This window comes from Lactuca virosa, chromosome 7 (genome assembly GCF_052849685.1).
Source record: "Lactuca virosa cultivar CGN04683 chromosome 7, Lactuca_virosa_CGN04683_v6, whole genome shotgun sequence".
Lineage (NCBI taxonomy): Eukaryota > Viridiplantae > Streptophyta > Magnoliopsida > Asterales > Asteraceae > Lactuca > Lactuca virosa.
This window is the reverse complement of record NC_136432.1, coordinates 133,575,995-133,592,171: the sequence shown is the minus strand read 5'-3', so window position 1 is coordinate 133,592,171 and position 16,177 is coordinate 133,575,995.

Genomic DNA, 16,177 nt, shown 5'->3' with positions numbered 1-16,177 from the left:
GAAACGAAACTGCCCCAAGTACCTGCAAGATGTTAAGGATGGGAAGGTCAAACCTACCCATGCAGGTATTTATATTATATTGTCTAATAACTTATCACATTCTACTTCTTGGGTTCTTGATACAGGTTGTGGTATTCATATATGTTCTGATTTGCAGGGTCTAAGAAGAAGTGAGGATGTGGAGCACGGAAATATAAACTTGATCATGGGTAATAGGAAAGCTTCACCTGTCACCAAGATTGGAGTTTATTCTTTGTTGCTAAGTAGTGGGTTAGTGTTAGATTTGAACAAGTGTTGTTACTCGTCTAAAATGACGAGAAATATTATTTCTTTTCACGGTTTGTACAAACAAGGGTTTACTTTTTCATTTGATCATGAATATGGTGGTATTAATGCCTTTTATAAAAATGTTCTTTATATTAAAGCATTAACTTGTGATGGTGTATATGAAACTGTGTCGGTTGTAGATAATGTAACGCCCGTGTTTCTAGGCTAGGCATTAATATTGACATAATGGTCTAGGTTAACCTTTGTAACTCATTTAGAAGAAATGAAAAGGAATTATATGAATTTTATGTGAATTATGTGTTTTATGCTTAATTATTAGGGTTTAATTAATTAAGAATAAAAATGAGCGTCAAAAATTAAATTTTAGATAAAGCCGATATCTATTAAGAAACTTGTAGTGGGCATGACAAGGATTACGGATATATAAAGAATGCCGAAATCTGAGTTATAACGAAGAAGTTATGATCTGTCGAAGTTTCGCGACAAAACCGGCACGGTGCCGAATGTCGTAAAAAGTGAGTTTATGATAAACTACTTTTTGGCCTTAGTGATCTAAACGAAACTCGTAGTGTTCGATAAACCGAGAGTAGGTATAAAAAGAACGCCCAAATCTGACTTCGTGTGAGGAAGTTATGATTTTTCGAAGTTTCAGCTTAGCAGTAGACAGCTAAAAATTCGAATTTTAGATCGAGTGATTTTTAGCTGACACGACCTAAACGAGAATCGAAGGTCTCGTCATTAGTAGCACAATGGTAAAAAGTCTGACGAAAACGGACGTCGGATGAAGAAGTTATGAATTTTTAACGGATTTCCTGTCCCGATCTGTTAAAAATAATAATATAAAATTAAAATCAAAATTAGCCGACGAAGTCTAAACGGAAGTTGTAGAGCGTAATTTTACCTACGCGTGAATATAAAGAACGTCAAAAACGGAGCTTGTATGCGAAAGTTATGGATTTTAGAAGTTTTAGCGCGAAAACCGAGAAATTTCGCATAGGTGGCTTCGGCCACGTCACCTTCGCTTAGAGCATGCCACGTGTCTGAAATTTGGATGAGTCATCCGAGCTGCTGAGTCATCCGAAGGGGTCCACTAGGAATCCGACGCGTGTCCGGAATGTTGCTGAGTCATCCGACGCGTGCCCTCTTTTCCTTGTGTCCGAACCCTCGCAGAAGCCACGAGCTTCCCTCCTCGGATCCGGACTTCGGTCCAATCAGAGGCTGCCAGCAGCCCCCTCGCATGCGCAGCCACGTGCGAGCCTATGTCCTGCGAGCTTCGGATCTTCGCCACCTGGAGGCTTCGCAGCCATCCGATCAGAAGCTCCTCCCTATAAATAGAAGGCTGCGAGCCTTCTCGGGTAACTTTGGAAATTTGCAACCTTTCACCCTAAATTTCATATTTCTTTCATTCTAACTTCCCCCAAAGCCCCGATATCAATTATAACCCCCGGAATACGCCACGAAGTGCCCGTGAAGCCCGGAAAATTTATCTTTTCGGTTTCGAAGCCCGACCCTTTGTACAACCCAATTTCTCAATAAAACTCTCGGTTTTATTAGAAACGATCGTTTTAGAAAACGAATTACTGCCCGGTTTTCATTAAATCAAGTGAGTGTGTAGTTACTTTCACCTTACACATAGATATGAAGTATTTTATATAAAATACGTGCTGTGTGAATATTTATTGTTTGTTTATTTGAGTTGGATGTTAAAGGTGTGATTTATACATGTTTTTAAATAATTTAAACTGTATATATATTTTTATCTACAAAAATGTTGGGTAAAACATGGGTAGATGAAATAATGGGTGTGTGATGAAAGGTGAGTTGGATAAAGGAGATGATCAGTAATATTGATCATAAGTTGAGGGTGAGTGGTGAAATATGAGAAAAGCCCTTACCCAAACGGTGACCCCCGTCATTCCACAGAGTATGGATGACAACCATGGACTATTCTAGATGGTCTGTGGAACACTAGCAGGCTTGCAAACTGTAGGTGGGTGAACTATATGTTCATAAGGTGTACTCTAAAAACCCATTGACATGTATGACAGGGGTGAATAATGTCAATAATATTGTCGATAAATAAGAGCTATGGACTTAGTGCCTATTGTATAAACCTAGGTGACGATGTGACTTCGTGCCTATTCCTTAGGATGAATCCTTAGGAAGGAGTGATAGTTGAATCTTAGGGTAAACCCTTAAGAAATTAATAAGATAATGGGGTTGGGGAAATTTGGTTGACTGATTGATGTTTAAACATAATAAATTTATGTATTGTGGGTTGAAAACTCTATATGCTCACCAGGCTTCCAAGCTTGACCCACTCAACTTTTTATATTACAGGTAGTGGACCCCGAGCATAGTCGGATGATGATGATGAGTGATTTATGGATTATAGGCCACTAGTTATGAATAACTGTTGTAAGGCTTATAATGTCTTGTTTATGCTTTTGATCTGTATCGGAACATGACATCCCGAGGTTTTGATATAAAAGGAAATTATATATTTCTTAAAGAAAGGTTTTGACAAACTTTTATCATGTTTTGTTTTTGGGGACCAATTCCGCAACATCTTTTAAAAAGATTCTTTGACTTTATTTTAAAAAGCATAAATTAAATCGGTCTTTTCTGGCCGAGAAATTAGGAGATGTCACAGTTGGTATCAGAGCATTAGTTTAAGCGAACTAGGAATTTGTAGGATTTCTAGACTTAAAATTAGAATGCTAAGTGATGACTGTGAGATGAGTATCTACCATATTTTAGACACGAGCACTAGGTTATTTTAGGAAAGATGCCTAAAATGCTTTTATGTGCTAAATGTTATATGTTTGCCATATATGCCATTATTTGTTCGGATCTATGGTCTGTTGCCGACCGGATCTGGAAACCTTATGTGTGTAGGATTCTAAGCGTATAATTACGAGATTAGAACTAACATGTAAACGTTTCGAAGTGATAAGGAGATTTATACGTCTATCGTAAATAAAGCTTTCTTATCTTAAATTCTCGCCCCGTACACCGAACGTCTGTTTGGGTGTACAAAACGTTATGGTGAAGACTCGTAGAGAATGGAGTAGATGGAGGAAATGAAAAGCTTATGATAGTGAATGATACCTATCAGAAGATATCATAAGAGTGGTATCTTGCCTTTAGAATATGTCTAATAAAATAACAGAATGTTTAGAGGGGTACGGTACGTCTGAAGTACACCCCCGATTTGGCAGGATGATGGAATGGTTGGTGTAATTCTTGAAGTTATTCCATCGTTTGGAATTTCCATCACCAACCAAGTTGAAGTAGAATTGATGATTGAAGATACGCATGGAAGAAGTCCTAGTAGAGTCTAGGAAAATTTTATGATTAATTGTACACATTCGTATGTGTTAAATTGTCTTGTGATTTTAGGACTTGGGGACTGCGAGACAGTACTTGGGACGAGTATGAGTAGGTGTGAATAGTAGTAGAGATCTATACTACTGGAAGCACAGGACTCACGCTTGGATCAGGGAAAGTCACAAGGTTACCAAGAAACTAGTAATTGATTCCGTCTTATTCTAGTTTGTCATTACCATCGTTTCGGTAATGACTAAGAAGATGATTGTTATTCCGACCTTAGAGGTCATATCGAATTGAGTCCGACTACGAGGAGTTTGTTACGTGGTTCTGAGAACCAAGTTCGATGTAGCATTTGACTTAAGCCAGAAGATTGAAGTGAAAGATGATCAAAGCGATCAATAGAAGTATCACACTCATTGTTAAAGAAGTTGGTAGTTAGAAATGATACATGTTGAACTGTGATTGTATCACATTAGAACATGAAGGAAGGTATAGTTTGCTCCGAAATTTGTCCCTAGGAGATCTGAGTCTAAGTAGTGCAATATACAATGAGAGATCATTAGAACATGACCCATCGGTTTGTTACAATAAATGAAGGAAAGTACTTATTCCAAGAAGAAGAAGGAGTCTTCAATAAGGATTTATTTTGTAACTCGAAGGTTACAATTGAAAGTCCAACGGAGATCTGAAGCTTTTTAGGATTCGTCGGATATTACCGAAGGTTTATCCAAGGCTTTTCTTCGATCGCGACTCCATTGACAGCTTTGACCCACAAAGGAGCTGTTTATACTTGGAATGAGAAGCATAAGGAAGTTTTGAGAAGTTAAAGAAGAAGTTGTGTGAAGCACCGATTCTTTCGTTACTTGAAGGAGTTGATGACTTCATAGTTTATAGTGATAACTCTGGAGTTGGGTTAGGTTGTGTTCTGACCCAAAGGGATAAAGTGATAGTGTGTGCATCGAGGCAATTGAAGGATCATGAAAAGAACTACCCCACTCATGATCTGGAGTTGGCAGCGGTAGTATTCGCCTTAAATATATGGAGAAGGAATTGAACATGAGGCAACGTCGCTTGTGACAACCCGAAACTTTTATCCTATGCAATTGATCTGTATATCAATATTAAACTCGAATTTATCATCTTTTAACGAAATTGTGGGTCCATATGAGTGCTCTAGGCTTAGTATAACCTAGATATGAGTCTTAAGAAGGATTAGAAAGTGTGTAGCATCAAAAAAAAGGGCCAAACACACCAAAGAAGGTGTGTGCGGCCGCACACCCGCGTGTGCGGCCAGCCTGGCCGCATACCCTGGCTGCACACCCACTCAAATGGTCGTACACCTCCCTTAATTGATCATATAGGGTCCCGACAAGCATTTCCAAGTCTTTAGGGTGGTTTCCCGTCATGTTTAGCCATAAAACACCCTAATTCTAACACACATATGTGTTATCACATGCTAATAGGATCCACTTGCGTGCGAAACATCGGTTGACACTCAACACTCGTAACCAACTGTGCTTTCGAATCCTACGATAAACAGTGAGTTCATACCCCTACATTTTTCGTGTTTTTAATGTTTTCAAGGGGGGGGGGGATACAAGCAAAAGTACAAGGAAACTTGTACTCAAATTATCTCGTTTTGCATAAAATGATTTTATGTTCAATATGCTTTTAACTCAGAAAACCTTATTACCAATCGATTAAAGAAATCAACTTGTAGAACCAGTTTTCATATTTAAAGCAAGGAAACTTATGAATCATGTAATAATATGTATTATCTTACAAAGGATTCATGCAAATCATAAACAAGATTTTCGTATTATTACTTGTAAATTTGTTAGGCTAAGTTTGAGACATGTCCTTGGTAACACTCCCCCGGATTCGTGAGTGGAGGACTGCGACTAATAACCAGAATCTCTTGGAGGGAGAACGTGACTATTATGTATAGATCTATATGGATTGACTATCCCGCACCCTCGCTGCTAGCTACAGCGGAACCGTTAGGTTCAGGGGTGACAAAGTCATAAAAGATACTGGCCCCCGTCCGTGCCTTATCCAGTCTAAGTACGGTTATGGCACTCACAACTTAGGTAACGAGAATTTACTTATGTAATAATGAAATCAGTGAACTAACCTCAAAGTAATAAGCGATTTGATTACTAGAGGGCATCAGTAACGCCCTTAGGATCTAGTTCACTACCTATCTTATTAGTTTTATTTATGTAATAAGGCTAATACATCTCACAGTGAGTAACCAGAATTTTTCAAAGAAGATACATCTATCGATACAAGTATGATAGATACTTGTACACCTCGTATCAGAATCAAAAATCAACTATCAACTTTGAAGGAAAATATAGGGTTTTCCTGGGATAACTTAACCTTTCATAAACAGGCTGTTTAACGTGTAACCAATGGATAATCAAATCTCTTTCATAAGAAAATATGGGATTTTCTTGGGAAACAACTTTTCAAATAATCAAAGAAACATTTCTTTCACCAGAATCAAATGCTTATGAACTCACCAGCTTTATGCTGATATATTTTAAAACTGCTTGTATTCTCAGGGCATCAATAGACAGGTACGCTTATGATACTACGCATGATGTCCTCCGCCCCGGAACGTTTCCGCCATCGGTTTCGGGGTGTGACAGATTGGTATCAGAGCTATTGTTTATAGTGAACTAAGTATACCGAACCTTACATGGTATACAACTATAAACACTAAGGGGCTGAAGTGCTCTGAACTAAAAGTATACTTTTAAAAATATAAGTATTTTTACAAAAAGTATACAAGTATACCTACATACCAGAATCCGTATCACGAGTAGAACAAAACAAAAGTATTTTGGATGTTGAACACTGCGGTTAAACCTGGGCAGTTATGTAATCATGTCTAGGGTCAATATAGCCTGATCAACTATATTCATTCGAGACATGACCAACATGTGTTTGGGAGTGACTTTGGTGTTGCAACAGGCCTAAAACTTACCCGGTATCCATACAACTTAAAATACTATAGGAGTATTTTAGTCAGATCCGAATACATGGTAGAAATTCATTCTTAGTATTGCTACCTATTCATTTCTTAGCGATAAATTACTTGCATTAGTAACTTTCCCTTGCTTATCTCTTAGTAGAACACTCCAACCATCGTAATGAGATATATATTCTTGCTTCATATCTCTTGGTTCGATTCAGAGGACTTACCACCCTCTTCTTCCTGTTTCTTTTTAGAACAAGATGCCTCCCCGAAGAAGACCTATCAGAAGGAACAACGACACTCCACCACCACCACCGCCCCCTCAGTTCGATCCCGTTATGTTCCAAGCAGCTGTTACTGCTGCTGTGACTGCCGCAATGGCACAAGTTAATTCTGGCGGATCTAATGGGCAAGGAAGTGGTACTCATTCCCAAAATGAGGAAGGTGGCCAAGGACACCAGAAGGAGTGTTCTTATAAGGACTTTATGAACGTGAAACCCACATCCTTCGACGGCACTGGGGGTGTTATTGCCCTGACTCGATGGTTCGAAAAGATCGAGTCCATTTTCGAAATCTGCTCCTGTTCAGAGGTCAACAAAGTAAAATCCGCCGCTTGCACCTTCGCCAACAGAGCATTGACCTGGTGGAATGGCCGGGTCAAGTCCCTAACCCTACCAATAGCAAATGTTATGGGTTGGGAGAGCTTGAAAGAGCTCATGCTTGCTGAATACTGCCCACGGGGCGAAATCCAGAAACTGGAGCACGAACTTTGGAACCTAAAGATGAAGGGTTCTGACATTGCCGCCTACACATCTAGGTTTGAAGACCTAGCGCTTCTCTGCCCGGGAATGGTCACCCCGGAAAGCAAGAAGGTTGAAAGATACATTTGGGGGCTGACCCAACCGACCAAAGGAAATGTCCTGGCTGCTAGGACAAACACCTTCGACAGCGCTAAGTTTCTAGCGCAGACCCTCATAGATCATGGAGTCGATCTCGATGAAGTGACAGCCACTCCCAAACCGGCTAAAGGGAGTGGAGAGAAAAAAAGTTCTGGAGACAGAAAAAAGGCCAATCTTCACAGGAACCCTCAAAGAAGCAACACACGGTAGCAGTCCACGCTGCTACTACTCCTTCCGCTGCTCCTGCCACTCAAGCACCTACCAGTGGATATACTGGTACCCTCCCTTGGTGCAGCAAATGCAACTATCATCACCGCATCCCCGGCCCATGCCGTTAAACACTTTGCGGAAACTATGGCAAGAAGGGTCACATGGCTCGAAGCTGCAAGACACCAGTCCAACCAACCGACCAGGCCTCTGGAACAGGAGTCGGTAAAGCCTGTTATGGCTGTGGGGAAGTCGGACATTTCAAGAGAAACTGCCCCACGGCAACAACAGCAGGTGGCACAGGGAGAGTGCTAACGATGGGTCAAGGGGAAGCCGTGGCCGACCCTACCGTTGTGACGGGTACGTTCCTCCTCGATAACTCTTATGCATGCATTCTTTTCGATTCTGGTGCTGAAAGAAGTTTTGTTAGTCATGCATTTAAGCATTTTCTTAAACATAAATCACGACCTTTAACCGAAACGTTTACCGTCGAAATGGCTAACGGTGAGAAAGAGAGCACTAAAGACATATTTGTGGGTTGTATCCTCACTCTGAACGACCATTCATTCCCCATCGATCTTATGCCAGTCTCTATAAAAAGCTTTGATGTCATCATCGGCATGGATTGGTTGAGCCCCAATCGTGCTGATATTCTTTGTTACGAAAAAGCTATCCGTCTCAATCTTCTCTCCGGAGAAACCCTCATGATCTACGGTGATAAGCTCAGTTCAAACCTTCGCATCATTTCGTGCATCAAAGCTCAGAAACTCCTACGGAAGGAGTGTTATGCATTCCTAGCCCACGTCATTAACGAGAAGCAGGAGGTTAAAGACCTCGAGAGCATCCCCGAAGTCTGCAACTTTCCCGATGTTTTTCCCGAAGATCTCCCGGGAATCCCTCCCGAACGCCAAGTCGAGTTTCGCATCGACTTAGTCCCTGGAGCTACTCCCGTAGCTAAATCTCCATATCGCCTAACACCAGCAGAAATGCAGGAGCTATCTAGTCAGCTCAATGAGCTACTCAGCAAAGGATTCATCAGACCGAGTTCCTCACCCTGGGGAGCCCCGATCTTGTTCGTGAAAAAGAAGGATGGATCCTTTCAGATGTGTATCGATTATCGGGAGCTGAACAAGCTCACAGTCAAAAACCGTTACCCTCTTCCTCGAATCGATGATCTCTTCGACCAACTTCAAGGAGCCAGTTACTTCTCGAAAATAGATTTAAGATCAGGGTACCATCAGCTACGAGTCCATGAGGGTGATATTCCTAAAACAACATTTCGGACTCGATATGGTCACTACGAGTTCGTAGTTATGCCCTTCGGTCTAACCAACGCACCGGCTGTGTTCATGGACCTGATGAATCGGGTGTGCCGTCCTTTCCTGGAAAAGTTCGTCATCGTGTTCATCGACGATATACTTGTCTACTCAAGAAGCAAGGAAGATCACAGACAACACTTGAGATCAGTGCTAGAAACTTTAAGGACGGAGAAGTTGTTCGCGAAGTTCTCCAAGTGCGAATTCTGGATTCGAAAAGTAACCTTCCTAGGTCACGTGGTAAGCGAGGAAGGCATACATGTGGACCCCTCCAAAATCAAAGCGATAGAAAACTAGTCAGCACCGAAGACGCCCACGGAAATCCGTCAATTATTGGGTCTCGCTGGCTACTATCGTAGATTTATCCAGAATTTCTCTAGAATTGCCAAACCCTTAACCACTCTGACTCAGAAAGGCGTACCCTTTTGTTGGAGTGAGAAGCAAGACACTGCGTTTCATACATTGAAGCGGGCCCTATGCAGCACACCTATTTTGTCCGTGCCCGAAGGGACGGAGGACTTCATTGTCTACTGTGATGCATCCAATCAGGGCCTAGGCTGTGTGCTCATGCAACGGGGAAAAGTCATTGCTTATGCCTCAAGACAGCTGAAAGCACACGAAGTCAACTACACAACACACGATCTGGAATTGGGAGCAGTAGTCTTCGCATTGAAGATATGGAGACATTATCTCTACGGAACCAAGTGCACCATCTTCACTGACCATAAAAGTCTGCAGCATATCTTCGACCAGAAGGAGTTAAACATGAGACAACGGTGATGGGTTGAGCTACTTAGCGATTACGAGTGCGAAATCCGCTACCATCCCGGCAAGGCCAATGTGGTAGCAGATGCCCTCAGCCGGAAGGAGTACTCAGGTCGTAAAGTGAAGGCACTGACCATGACTATCCATTCCCATTTATCCGCGCAAATCAAGGAGGCTCAGTTGGAAGCCTTAAGACCAGAGAACATGCCGGGTGAAGCCTTGAGAGGAATGGAAAAGAACCTAGAGATCAAGGGAGACAAAGTCTATTACTTCATGGACCGGGTCTGGACCCCAAAGTTCGGTGGTTACAGAAAGGTTGTAATGAACGAAGCTCACAAGACCAGATACTCCGTTCACCCAGGATCGGGCAAGATGTATCTTGATCTCAAGAAACTGTATTGGTGGCCGAACATGAAAGCAGAGATCGCCACTTTCGTGGGCAAGTGCCTGACTTGCGCCAAGGTGAAGGCCGAATATCGGAAGCCCTCAGGTCTACTCCACCAGCCAGAGATACTTGAATGGAAGTGGGAGAGGATTACTATGGATTTCATCACCAAATTACCCAAATCTCCGAGTGGGTACGACGCCATCTGGGTAATTGTCGACCGACTCACTAAATCCGCCCATTTCCTGCCAATCAAGGAAAACTTCAAAATGGAGAGACTCACGAGAATCTACATCCGAGAGATAGTTCGACTGCATGGTGTGCCTGTGTCCATTATCTCCGATCGAGATAGTAGGTTCACTTCGAGGTTCTGGCAGTCACTACAGAAGGCTCTTGGAACTAAACTGGATATGAGCACAGCTTACCATCCTCAAACAGATGGACAGAGTGAGAGAACCATCCAAACCTTGGAAGACATGTTGAGAGCCTGCGTCATCGATTTCGGCGCGTCTTGGGACACTCATCTTCCTTTGGTTGAATTTTCCTACAACAACAGTTACCATACCAGCATCAAGGTTGCGCCTTTCGAAGCCCTCTATGGTCGCAAGTGCAGATCCCCTCTGTGCTGGGCTGAGGTGGGCGACACGCAGCTAGCCAAGGGACAAGTCCCTGACAACACTCTCACTGGTCCAGAAATCATCCGCGAAACCATCGAAAAGATCGTACAAATTCGGGAACGACTTAAGGCCTCTCGAGATAGACAAAAGAGCTACGCCGATAAACGACGAAAACCCTTGGAATTCCAGGTTGGAGACCGTGTCCTGCTAAAAGTCTCACCCTGGAAAGGCATGATACGCTTCGGAAAGCATGGAAAACTAAACCCGAGGTACATAGGACCGTTCGAGATCCTCGCCAGGATCGGTCCTGTAGCCTACAAACTCCGATTACCTCAAGAGCTTAGTAACATTCATCCCGTCTTCCACGTCTCGAACCTTAAGAAGTGCTTATCCGACGAAACCCTTACAATCCCTCTCGATGAGATTGAAATCAACGAGAATCTAAACTTTGTGGAAGAACCAGTTGAAATCATGGATAGAGAGATCAAACGAACGAAACAAAGTCGCATCCCGATAGTGAAGGTTCGCTGGAATGCCAAGCGGGGACCTGAATTCACTTGGGAGCGCGAAGATCAGATGAACCAGAAATATCCCCATCTCTTTCCTAATTCATGATTTGTATTCTATGTTCGAATTTCGGGACGAAATTCCCTCTAACGGGGGGATGATGTGACAACCCGAAACTTTTATCCTGTGCAATTGATCTGTATATCAATATTAAACTCGAATTTATCATCTTTTAACGAAATTGTGGGTCCATATGAGTGGTTTAGGCTTAGTATAACCTAGATATGAGTCTTAAGAAGGATTAGAAAGTGTGTAGCATCACAAAAATCAGGCCAAACACACCAAAGAAGGTGTGTGCGGCCGCACACCCGCGTGTGCGGCCAGCCAGCCGCACACCCAGCCGGACACACCCTCCAGCCTCACACCCGACCCCTTATATTGAAGGAGACCCCCCTTCATTCACTCTTTTCATCTTTTGGCTGCACCCTACTCTCTCTCTCTACTTTCTCTCTCTAGAAACATCATCCAAGAACACTCTAAAGGCCTAAAAAACGTGAACTACTCCATCATTCAGCTTGTTATAGTGGTAAGACACCTGAATCTAAGCCTAAAACTCATAGTGTTCTTCGTGTTCTTCATCCTTTGAAGGTGTACGGCCACACACCTTCAAAAGGTGGCCGCACACCTTCATAAGGTGGCCGCACACACACTAAAACTCTCCAAAGTGAAGAGTTTGGCCTTCATTTACTAGTAGGACTTAGTATTAGCACAAGAACACCTCAAAATCGACATTTCGGGCACAAATGAGGAGTGTACGGCCGCACACTCCTGTGTACGGCCGCACACACCCTCTGTACGGCTGCACACTCCTGTGTGCAACCGCACACGCAGCCTGGCCGCACACCCTGGCCGCACACCCACTCAAATGGTCGTACATCTCCCTTAATTGATCATATAGGGTCCCGCACACCCATTCAACACTCGTAACCAACTATGCTTTCGAATCCTACGATAAACAGTGAGTTCATACCCCTATATTTTCCGTGTTTTTAATGTTTTCAGGGGGGGATACAAGCAAAAGTACAAGGAAACTTGTGCTCAAATTATCTCGTTTTGCATAAAATGATTTTATGTTCAGTATGCTTTTAACACAGAAAACCTTATTACCAATCGATTAAAGAAATCAACTTGTAGAAATAGTTTTCATATCTAAAGCAAGGAAACTTATGAATCATGTAATAATATGTATTATCTTACAAAGGATTCATGCAAATCATAAACAGGATTTTCGTATTATTACTTGTAAATTTGTTAGGCTAAGTTTGAGACATGTCCTTGGTAACACTCCCCTGGATTCGTGAGTGGAGGACTACGACTAATAACCAGAATCTCCTGGAGGGAGAACATGATTATTGTGTATAGATCTATATGGGACTGACTATCCCGCACCCTCGCTGCTAGCTACAGCGGAACCGTTAGGTTCAGGGGTGACAAAGTCATAAAAGATACTGGCCCCCGTCCGTGCCTTATCCAGTCTAAGTACGGTTATGGCACTCACAACTTAGGTAACGAGAATTTACTTATGTAATAATGAAATCAGTGAACTAACCTCAAAGTAATAACCGTTTTGATTACTAGAGGGCATCAGTAACGCCCTTAGGATCAAGTTCACTACCTATCTTATTAGTTTTATTTATGTAATAAGGCTAATACATCTCACAGTGAGTAACCAGGGTTTTTCAAAGAAACTACATCTATCGATACAAGTATGATAGATACTTGTACACCTCGTATCAGAATCAAAAATTAACTATCAACATTGAAGGAAAATGTAGGGTTTTCCTGGGATAACTTAACCTTTCATAAACAGGCTGTTTAACGTGTAGCCAATGGATAATCAAATCTCTTTCATAAGAAAATATGGGATTTTCTTGGGAAACAACTTTTCAAATAATCAAAGAAACATTTCTTTCACCAGAATCAAACGCTTATGAACTCACTAGCTTTATGCTGATATATTTTAAAACTACTTGTATTCTCAGGGCATCAATAGACAAGTACTCTTGCCAACTTTTGGAGAAGACGGAACACTCTGAAGTCGCGTCTTTTACTTTTGCTATATACTGTTATGTACAAATCATGTTTTTGAATAATGTAAATATTCATATTATAATGTAATGGTTGTGTTTACTTCGCTTACTATGATACAACTGTTGTGATACTACGCATGACGTCCTCCGCCCGGAACGTTTCCGCCATCGGTTTCGGGGTGTGACATCGCTGGCTAGAGTTACTCAAGAACTACGACTGTGAGATACTTTACCACTCTGGTAGAGCAAATGTTGTTGCTGATGCTCTCAGTCAGAAGGTAAATCTTGAAAAGAAAAGGCCAAGAGCGTTGAGAATTGAAGTTGTCTCGACAGTTGTGAAAAGTATAAAGAAAGCTCAGGAGGAAGCTTTAGAGAAAATGACCGAAAGGAGGAACGTTTGGGAAAAACGTTGGTGTTTGATACAAACGGTCAAGGAGTGAAGGTATTCAAAGATAGGATTTGGGTATCTAAGACGGGAGGAGTAAGAGGTCTTCTGATGGAAGAAGCTCACAAAACCATGTACTTGATTCATCCCGACAGTACAATAATGTATAGGGATCTAAAAACCCTATTACTGGTGGCCGACGATGAAGCTCGATGTTGCTAAGTATGTGGCCGAGTGTATAACATGTGCTAGGGATAAGGCACAACATCAGAAACCGTATGGGAGTTTAGAACCTTTACCTGTACCCATGGGTAAACAGGAAGGTATCACTATGGATTTTGTGACTAAACTGCCCAGAACAAGGAACGGTCACGACATAATTTGGATGGTCGTTGATCGCTTCACTAAGAGTGCGCATTTCATAGCTGCCAAGGAGAAATGATCTATGGATAAACTTGCGAATTCTTACGTGAAGGAAAGTATGAGGCTTCACGGTGTTTCGTTAACGATTGTATCCAATTGTGACATCCGTTTTACCTCAAGGTTTTGGAGGAGTCTATAAGCGGAATTGGGTACCAAGTTGCGTTTGAATACAACTTACCATCCACAAATCGATGGTCAGAGCAAACGAACAATTCAAACATTGGAGGATATGCTGAGAGCATGTACCCTGGAATTCCAAGGTAACTGGGGTAAACACTTACCTCTAGTAGAATTTTCCTATAATGATAGTTTCCACTCGAACATCTAGATGACACCTTATTACGCTTTGTATGGGGAAAAGTGTCGAACGCCGTCATGTTGGCTGGAAGCTGGGGAAAAGCAGTTTATGGGACTTGAAATAGTCCATCAGACTGCTGAAAAGTTGAAAGTGATTAGGGAAAGGATGTTAGCTGCTCAAGAGAGCCATGCTGACAATAAAAGACAACCGATATCATTCGAAGTTGGAGATTCGGTTTTACTTAAAGTCTCGCCTTGGAAGGGACTTATAAGATTTGGTAGAAGGGGAAAGTTGAGTCCAAGGTTTATTGGACCATTTAAAGTTCTTCTGAGGATCGGGAATCAAACTTACAAGCTAGAATTACCGGAAGAACTAAAGGGTATTCATAACACCTTTCGTGTGTGTTATTTGAGAAAATTCACGGGAGGAGTGCCCGACATAATTCCCATTTCTGAATTAAGGTTGGATGAAAACAGGAGGTTAATGGAAGAACCTGAGGCAATCGTTGACCGTAAGACTAAAAAGTTGTGACGCAAGATGTTCGATTGAGTGCTTGTACGTTGGAAACATACGAATGGGCCAAATCTCACCCGGGGAAAACGGAGAGTGACATGATGAGTCGCTACCCGTATTTGTTTGCTGATGTGTGATTCCGGGGACAGAATCATTCTAAGGGGGAGAGAGTTGTAACGCCCGTGTTTCTAAGCTAGGCATTAATATTGACATAATGGTCTAGGTTAACCTTTGTAACTCATTTAGAAGAAATGAAAAGGAATTATGTGAATTTTATGTGAATTATGTGTTTTATGCTTAATTATTAGGGTTTAATTAATTAAGAATAAAAATGAGCGTCAAAAATTAAATTTTAGATAAAGCCGATATCTATTAAGAAACTTGTAGTGGGCGTGACAAGGATTACGGATATATAAAGAATGCCGAAATCCGAGTTATAACGAAGAAGTTATGATCTGTCGAAGTTTTGCGACAAAACCGGCACGGTGCCGAATGTCGTAAAAAGTGAGCTTTTGATAAACTACTTTTTGGCTTAGTGATCTAAGCAAAACTCGTAGTGTTCTTTAAACCGAGAGTAGGTATAAAAAGAACGCCCAAATCTGACTTCGTATGATGAAGTTATGATTTTTCGAAGTTTCAGCCTAGCAGTAGACAGCTAAAAACTCGAATTTTAGATCGAGTGATTTTTAGCTCACACGACCTAAACGAGAATCGAAGGTCTCGTCATTAGTAGCACAATGGTAAAAAGTCTGACGAAAACGGACGTCGGATGAAGAAGTTATGAATTTTTAACGGATTTCCTGTCCCGATCTGTTAAAAATAATAATATAAAAATTAAAATCAAAATTAGCCGACGAAGTCTAAACGAAAGTTGTAGAGCGTAAGTTTACCTACGCGTGAATATAAAGAACGTAAAAAACGGAGCTCGTATGCGAAAGTTATGGATTTTAGAAGTTTTGGCGCGAAAACCGAGAAATTTCGCATAGGTGGCTTCGGCCACGTCACCTTCGCTTAGAGCATGCCACGTGTCCGGAAATTGGATGAGTCATCCGAGCTGCTGAGTCATCCGAAGGGGTCCACTAGGAATCCGACGCGTGTCCGGAATGTTGCTGAGTCATCCAACGCGTGCCCCCTTTTCCTTGTGTCTGAACCCTCGCAGAAGCCACGA